This window comes from Corapipo altera, unplaced genomic scaffold, assembly GCF_003945725.1.
Source record: "Corapipo altera isolate COAL_440 unplaced genomic scaffold, ASM394572v1 1, whole genome shotgun sequence".
NCBI classification, from domain to species: domain Eukaryota; kingdom Metazoa; phylum Chordata; class Aves; order Passeriformes; family Pipridae; genus Corapipo; species Corapipo altera.
This window is the reverse complement of record NW_020884873.1, coordinates 14,054,191-14,061,548: the sequence shown is the minus strand read 5'-3', so window position 1 is coordinate 14,061,548 and position 7,358 is coordinate 14,054,191. Positions and strand designations below refer to the sequence as shown.

The window sequence follows — 7,358 nt, the reverse complement described above, 5'->3', positions numbered from 1 at the left end:
GTGGTTGATTTCAGTTACTCCTCATCCAAAACTCCCTGAGCTTTTATAAGCAAGCACATTTCTGGTCAAAAATGTTGCATTTCTCTTGCATTAACCCCACGGGATGCAGTGCTAAGTCAGTGCTGTAAAGGTGGTCAGTTACAGCAGTCATCCTCAGAGACAGTGCAACAACCGTATGGGGTATCTGGGATTGGGAAACCTCCTGCTGTACAAGCTGATAACTCCTATCTTGAGCTCTTTAGACTATTGATCTGAGGGATTGATGGAGAGCAGATGAGCCACAGAAAACAATCAGAAGCAAGCTTAGAGTCTCTGAAGGCATTTATTTTGGTTATTATGGATATACATCACTTGCCCCATTGCAAAGCAATGTTTCACAGTGAGATGTTGCTTCCAAAGCTAAGGCCACTTTGCCCTTGAGCATTTCCTAGGAAAAAAAAAAACCTGAAATGAACCCATGCAGTGTCTACAAGGTGGTTTCCTCCAGCATGCTCTCTGGTCCTTTTTGTAGTTGCCTGGCAACCAAGGGAGGGAGGAGGAGGAGGAGGCGGAGAAGAATGTGAGAGCATGGAGGCATCTGATGAAGCAGATTTTCTGTAGCAAGCCGATTGGCCAAATCAGCTCTTGATTCTCTTGAGCTACTCAATTGCAATAGGTCATCTGCATTGGCCCTTTTTAGATGATTGTCTGCCAAAGGTAAGAATCATGGTTCTGCTTTAATTTTATATGAGTTTCACTCTAAAATGAATCCTTCGGCAGTGGCAGAACTGTTCTTCTCCAGACAGAATAAGTCAGGTAAGAAAAGAGATTTGATCAGTGCAGAAAGCTGACCTGTGTTGCGTTAGGTACCCTGTGTGATTGACCAGTGCCTCTTGGCTTAAAGGAAGCCAAAGAAAAGTTCAGCTCAGCTGTCCCTTCTGAACATGATGTTTAGCCTCAGATTTTGTACACAATGTTTTCCCCAATTGTCAAACGGCTAGAAACTCTGGAAGACGATGTAGGTTGTTCTAATTCAAGAAAGGAAAGAAACAAAAACGTGGAAGTTTCCATCTCCAGTTAAATATGTCCAGTGTAGGATTTCTTGTTTGGATGAAAATAATCTTAGAGGCAACAGGGATGTGAGAGAAAGAAGTCAAAGCTCTGTTCTGTGAGTTACAAACTACCGAAATGAATCTTACTTTCTGATGAGCATCTTGGCCATTGCTCATCCATTCAGCTTATGGCCCAGTGTTGCAGGAGTCTCTGTACAGTAGAATAACTTCTGTAGGAGATATAACAATAGTCTCTCTTCTAAATAGCTGATAAATCTTGGTGTCATTACTCTCTGCCCTGGGGAGGACCCAGAGGTGAGTATCCTGTTTGCTTTGTTCAGGTTTGGGCCCTCTATTTCCTGCATCCTAAATCAGTGCCGTAACCATTGGGATATTACCTATGCTGACATGGACTTACGGCAGGTCTCTCTTTTTTCTAACCTTTGGGAGGAGGAAACCTGTCCTATCGATAAACAAGAGCACTATTTTTGCCTTGGAAACTTCCAGAGCCTTGAAACAGTGCTGTGCCAAATATGGCATGGGATCTGGTGAAAAAGTAATGTACTTGTATTTTAAAAGTTTATTGCTATTACATAGGTTGTAATAGCACTCAAGGAGCCTCATGGGAAAAAATGATATTTGCATTTTCTTCTGTTAGAATGGCATAGTGGGATAAAACAAGGCTTCTTAAGGCCTCATATTTCTATTGTGTTTGAGGTAGCTCAAAGTCACTGCAATGAACAAACCAATTATAGAAAAGTGTTACTGAACTGTAGAATCATAGAGTCATTTGGGTTGGAAAAGACCTCTAAGATTGATTTCAAACATTAACCTAACACTGCCAAGTCCACCACTAGAATATATCCCTAAGCACCATATACACATTTCTTGTAAGTACCTCCAGGGAAGGTAATTTGATCACTTTCTTAGGCAGCCTGTTCCAATGCATGACAACTCTTTCAATGAAGAAATTTTTTTTTACTGATATCCAGTCTAAACCTCCCCTACCCCATTTTCTCCTATCACTTGTTACATGTGAGAAGAGACCATACCCCTCCTTGCTACAACCTCCTTTTAAGTAGTGGTAGAGCTATAAGGTCTTCCCTGAGCATTCTTTTCTCCAGGTTAAACAACCCCAGCTCCCTCAGCCACTCCTCGCTTTTACTTACTGAAGTAAGTAAAGAATGCCAGTAGAAAAAATGTTTTTCTTTCCCTGGGTTAGGATATGATAGCTAGAAGTTCTTGAAAAGTTTATTTAAATAAGTCACTATTGTTGAAGAATTAAAAATTATTTTAATTAAGAACATGTTTGGGACACAAAAACATGTTTTCAGTGGGATGGTAATATGCTTTTCATAGAGGCCACCACACACATATGCAGTAGTAGCATTGAGGACTCAGGATAATGCCTCAATCTGACTAGGTAAAATGCAGCTTGTCCCAAATGCAGTCCACTTCAGAAAATAGCATCCCAGACACTTCTAAAGAGCTCATTCCTGTTCTGCTGTGCATTGTTCTATTCTTCATCTCTCTATCACCCTGTTCTTTATTCCTCAGATTCCTCAGACTTATTTCTGTGGAACCTGACCCTTGAATGCCTCTCCTACTGTTACGCCATCTCAGGAGCACGTTTGCCAAACTGACGGCTGTTAAAGAGGGTGTCATAAAATGAAAAACAAAGCTCACTTCAACCTCTTGTCTCTGCCATCTATTGTGGGTCCAAAATAAGCCTACTTGGTTGTGTGCAGCCTAATCTACTCCTGCTGCTACAATGTGATTAGCTAACAAGTGTTTTTTGAAAGGCTCTGGCAAAATTGCGGGGAGGGGGCATGAAAAGAAGTAACCAGTCTCATTTGCAAGTAGATAACAAATTAAAGCCTTGTTTTATGTTCAGTTACAATCAACCTGATGTTTGACACTATTAGCAACCTATAAATATGGTACTCAGGCAGAAGGAGAAAAACTACATCAAAAGATCAACATTTACAACTCAAGGTATTGCAACATTGCCACAACATCCCAAGTAAAGCAGACTGACAATCAATCTTGGGACTTAAAAGATGAACAGGACAACAGATATGAGAGTTTTAGTTATGAGACTACTTATATCTTGAAAATGTATAGCTTTTATTAGCAGAGTTTTTTTCATCATTTCTTGAACTTTTGGATCCCTATCATATACATCCTTTTGCCTTGGCAAGTATCCTACTTGGAATACAACACTCACAACAATACAATCATTTATCTCTCCTTAAGTTTCTCAATTGCTTCTTGTTTTCATTACTAACCACAGTTCCTCTCACTTGGGGATGCAGAGGGAGGGGGAGAAACTTTCACAGTTTATTCCATTTGGCTGGGTGCTTAATTTTCCCTAATTTTGGATATGCTCCCACTTATTGTTCCTACCATCCAAAAGGGTTTTATGCTCTCATTTCAAAGGAGAACACCAAAGCTTCCACTGGCAATAAATTATCTGATAAAAAATAATTATGAGAAAGGAGAGATCTTCTATGAAATCTACAAAACTTTCTGGAATTTTTCCAAGGAAACATTCTTTGTTTTCAGCCAAAAATACCTCAGCTAATGCAATTGAGAACCAAAAGACTTGACTGAGAAATTTCTATTAAAATAGCGATTTTCTTAGAAGGCTTTCAACAGAAAAGATGTTCAGCTAAAAAAAAAAAAAAAATCACACAAAAACCCAGCTCTGATGCAAAATATTCAACAATCCTACCAAGGGTTTGATTCCTACAGAACTGTAGTAGCCTGTCTTCCATTTGCTTGGTTTGTCAGCTACTTCTGACACCACTGATCCCGCCTTTTGTGTTACCATTTTGTTCTCTTATTTGCTTTAATTCATTTCTTGTGGTTGACAGAAGACTTTGCTCAGCTTATTCCAACTTCCAGAGGGTTTCTACCAGCAGTGGCTAGGGCTCTGCTTCCTTCTCTCCCTCTATCCTGTGGAAATTGTCATTCATCTTTACCGTAGCACAGTCAGGATCTACCTCTCTATTCAGTGCCTGCCTATAGTGAAGCCCCTGCCACTTCTTCCACCCTGCCTCATGTGTGTTCATGCACTAGTGCTGCCATCTCTGTGACTGCTCTGTGGACCTCTCAGCTGAGCAACTCTCACCAGAGTGAAATTCACATTAGAGCTGGCAGAGCTGGTTTGGGCCTTCTTTAGCCAAGCTTTACTCCTGATTATTAAAGCCTTTGTTAGGGAGGCTTTGATGCTAGGAATTAACTTGAAAGGGATTTGATAACCAAGGGCCATATTCATGATGTGAAGATCTCCACTGAAGAGCTCTCCCCCCTCCCCAGCATCTTCAGAATTTTGAGCAGATTCTCAAGTTGTCATGGCAACAGCCTAATTTGCTCTCTTTTTGTGGTTTAAGTAAGCATCATGTAAAAGCTCCTCAATAAATGATGCTAAAACATCCTGAGCTTTGGTAGTGACATTGGGCAATTTGCCACACGGCTTAATTTAATTGCTCTGAAGCTATCACCAAGTGCATAATTCAGGGTTTCCTTTAACACAAAAGCTCTTAAAAGTTTAGATGGCTGCAAGGGAAAGAGGAGGAGGAAAAGAGCAGCTGCCATTCTTCAAAAGTGAAGCATCTTCAGAAGCAAGAGGGCAGTTTTGTTCCTTTCTATGGCAAAGAAATATGTAACAAAGACAAAAACTTGGTCAAGGTTCTCACTTTTTCTCCCCTTGAACTTGGTGAGAAAGGCAAAAGCATCCACTGTTCCTGTGCCCTATTCTCCCAGGGAAGGTAGCATGGCTCCATCCTTTATTGGGGCTGAGTTATTTAGAGATTGAGCAATTTAGAAGGTGGCAATCCCTGTGCATTGTCCCAGCTTTCTACCAGTATTTCAATGTGAAGGCAGTACCTAAAGAAAGATATTGCCTTTAGGAAAACTTCTGATCCGTCACCAGTGGTCCGCCTTTGTAGCTTTGCTGGTTCTTGGACTTGACTTCAACCTGGTGTCCCCACTGCCTCTAGAGGCAGATTGAGGCTACTCAGCCCACTAGGCCTGGGAGATGAGAGTTGGTGTAGGAGCTGCTTGAAGGAGTTTGGGCTTTAGTGCAGATTTGAACCTCTCTTCATTACGATAGTAGGTGCATTGGCTCTACTGAGTAAATATTAGCACAGCAGAAGCAGAGGCAAAGGGTGTTCTTGGACTCCAAGGGGCACAGGCTCCTATAAGGGAGGAAGAACAGCAGCTCACCCTGCTTATTTATTTTTTAGTTACAGTGGAATGATACAGTTGTTAGTCAATACTGTGCACACAAACATGTATTAGCAATTGCTCTCAATATTGCTGTGAATGGTCATTTAAAAGATTTGCCTTCTTGGTCTGTTTAGGGCTGGGATGGGTTGTCCCACTGAGCTCCTCCACTTCCAATATTGGTCCCATAACGGTAAAACTCTTCAGGCAAATGAAGTGGCCAGAGGCTTGACTTAGATAGAAGTGACCTTGTTAAGGGAATCTTCAATGCTTTGTAACTCTTAAACAAAGCATCACCTGAGGAAAAAGAGCAGTGTTCATTTTGGGAAAACTACTTCTTAGGAAATATATGTGTGAGTACTTGTCACTACAGGTTTCTGGTCAGAAAAAAAGAAAAGCCAGAACGGTTCAGTCATTTGGTCTGGGGGAAAATTGCTGCTTTGGTGCATTTTTTTGATGTGGGGATTCAAACTCCCACAGCAAGCATGTGAAATCATAGTCCCTGGGCAGTGCATCTATGAACCTTTCTCCTTCAGGAACCATGTGCTTGCATCCTGTGGGTGTCTGAACTGATGGACTGACAGTGCACTTGCTGAACAGAAGATATTGTGAGATACAAGGCAGACTCCCCCTTTTCCTTATGATCTGCTTGTCTCGTCACTCCTTTCTGCAAAACAGTTTCATTCTTTTCTCATAGATCACATTCAGGGAACAGGCAAAGTGTTTGATGTGCTGCAGTATCACTTTGCCTGGAGAGAAATCTCTGCATCCACTGAGATGGTAGTGACCATTCACCAGGGATATACTGTGTTGTGGGATGGGAATGGAAGTACAACAATATAAAGGGAATGCCATGGCTAAGGGGGAGGAGGACAAGAAGGATGGAATGGGAAATACAAGTGGGTAATCTAAGGTCTCCTTTTCAGGAGTGACAGACAGATTCTGGTTTCTTTATCTGCCTCTATTTGATAAAATCCTGACAGTCGGGGTGAAGTCTGTGACACCGGAGCCTGCACACCCTTGTTGTTTTACTAAATTATTCATTCCTGTTCCTGTGATAATATAGTTATAAGGAGGAGCCTAATTGAATTTACTGTCTGGCTTTGGCCAATAGGGCGATAAGGATCCAGCAGAATGGGATGACGGTGAATCCTGCTGGTGTGCTGTGAATGTGAAGCAGGAGGGACTGGCAGCTTGTGTGCAGGAGGGAAAGCGGATCGGTCCAGAGCCCCTGGATTAGCAGAATAAGGAAAGGTAAGGCTGTTTTTGTTTATAGGAAAGCACTCTGCAGGCAATTTTTTCCTGTAAGGTTTGGAGGGAACAGGAATGTGTGTGGCGGCACTTGCTTAGTGTGTGTAGCGTGTGCCTTTGTCTTTATGTGTGCTGCAGGGGTATATAACACTGCATGTTTACTGTGTGTGTCTGTACAGAGATGCCTGGGGTTTATGTGGATCCAGCAGCAATGTATGAAGCCTAAGCAGTATAAATGTAATGAGAGGAGACAAAAGGGAGAAATCACCTCATGAGTAGAAGGGGGAAAACAGTAGTGCTTTCTGGTTTGATTGGAAATGAAGATGACGAGGCTCTTAGTAAGCTGTTTGCAAACAAAACAGAGCAAGTGTGTGTGCATCTGTCTGTGTATGTATAGGATCTGCAGTGAGATGTTAAAATGGGAAAGAGGAGGTCAGACTGGAGCATTAGTCATCACAGGTGGAGATAAATTGCAGGCAATCTGTGTAATCAGATTCTCTAACATGGAGAGTGCAAGTGAGTACGAAAGTGGATTAATCCTATCTGCTGTGCCAGCTACACCTGGAAAGCAAAGGGGGGTGGATGTGGTGGAATTTGGACAGGTTATCTGACTGGTTAGAGAAATCGATGCTCAAACTGTCCTGTGTTCCTGCTGCTAGAGTGATAGTTGTTTCCACAGACTTGCTATTTCCCATTTAATGATGCAAAGAAAAGGTGAGCATCTCTGAGGATAAGGTTAGAGCCCACAAATTAATGTTATCTGGAAGAACAGGACCACATCAAGCAAATTAGCCTCTGCCCTTCCTTTTGGTTCACTGCCTTTGCTCTGATAACAAGTGACTGCTG

The 7,358-nt window shown here is 41.9% G+C and overlaps 1 protein-coding gene across 2 annotated transcripts in view; it reads left to right on the top strand.

Moving 5' to 3' along the window:
• The first annotated feature begins 532 nt into the window (after positions 1-532).
• Positions 533-7,358, top strand: part of SYN3 (synapsin III) — a 203,526-nt gene continuing 196,700 nt past the window's right edge. Inside the window, exons 1-2 of one of the 2 annotated variants that reach the window (XM_027657222.1) lie at positions 533-696; positions 6,376-6,515. The gene's annotated coding sequence lies outside the window, so the exon portion shown is untranslated. Of the gene's footprint in view, positions 697-6,000; positions 6,042-6,375; positions 6,516-7,358 lie in introns of those variants that run through there. The other variant, XM_027657231.1, reaches the window with a different exon arrangement.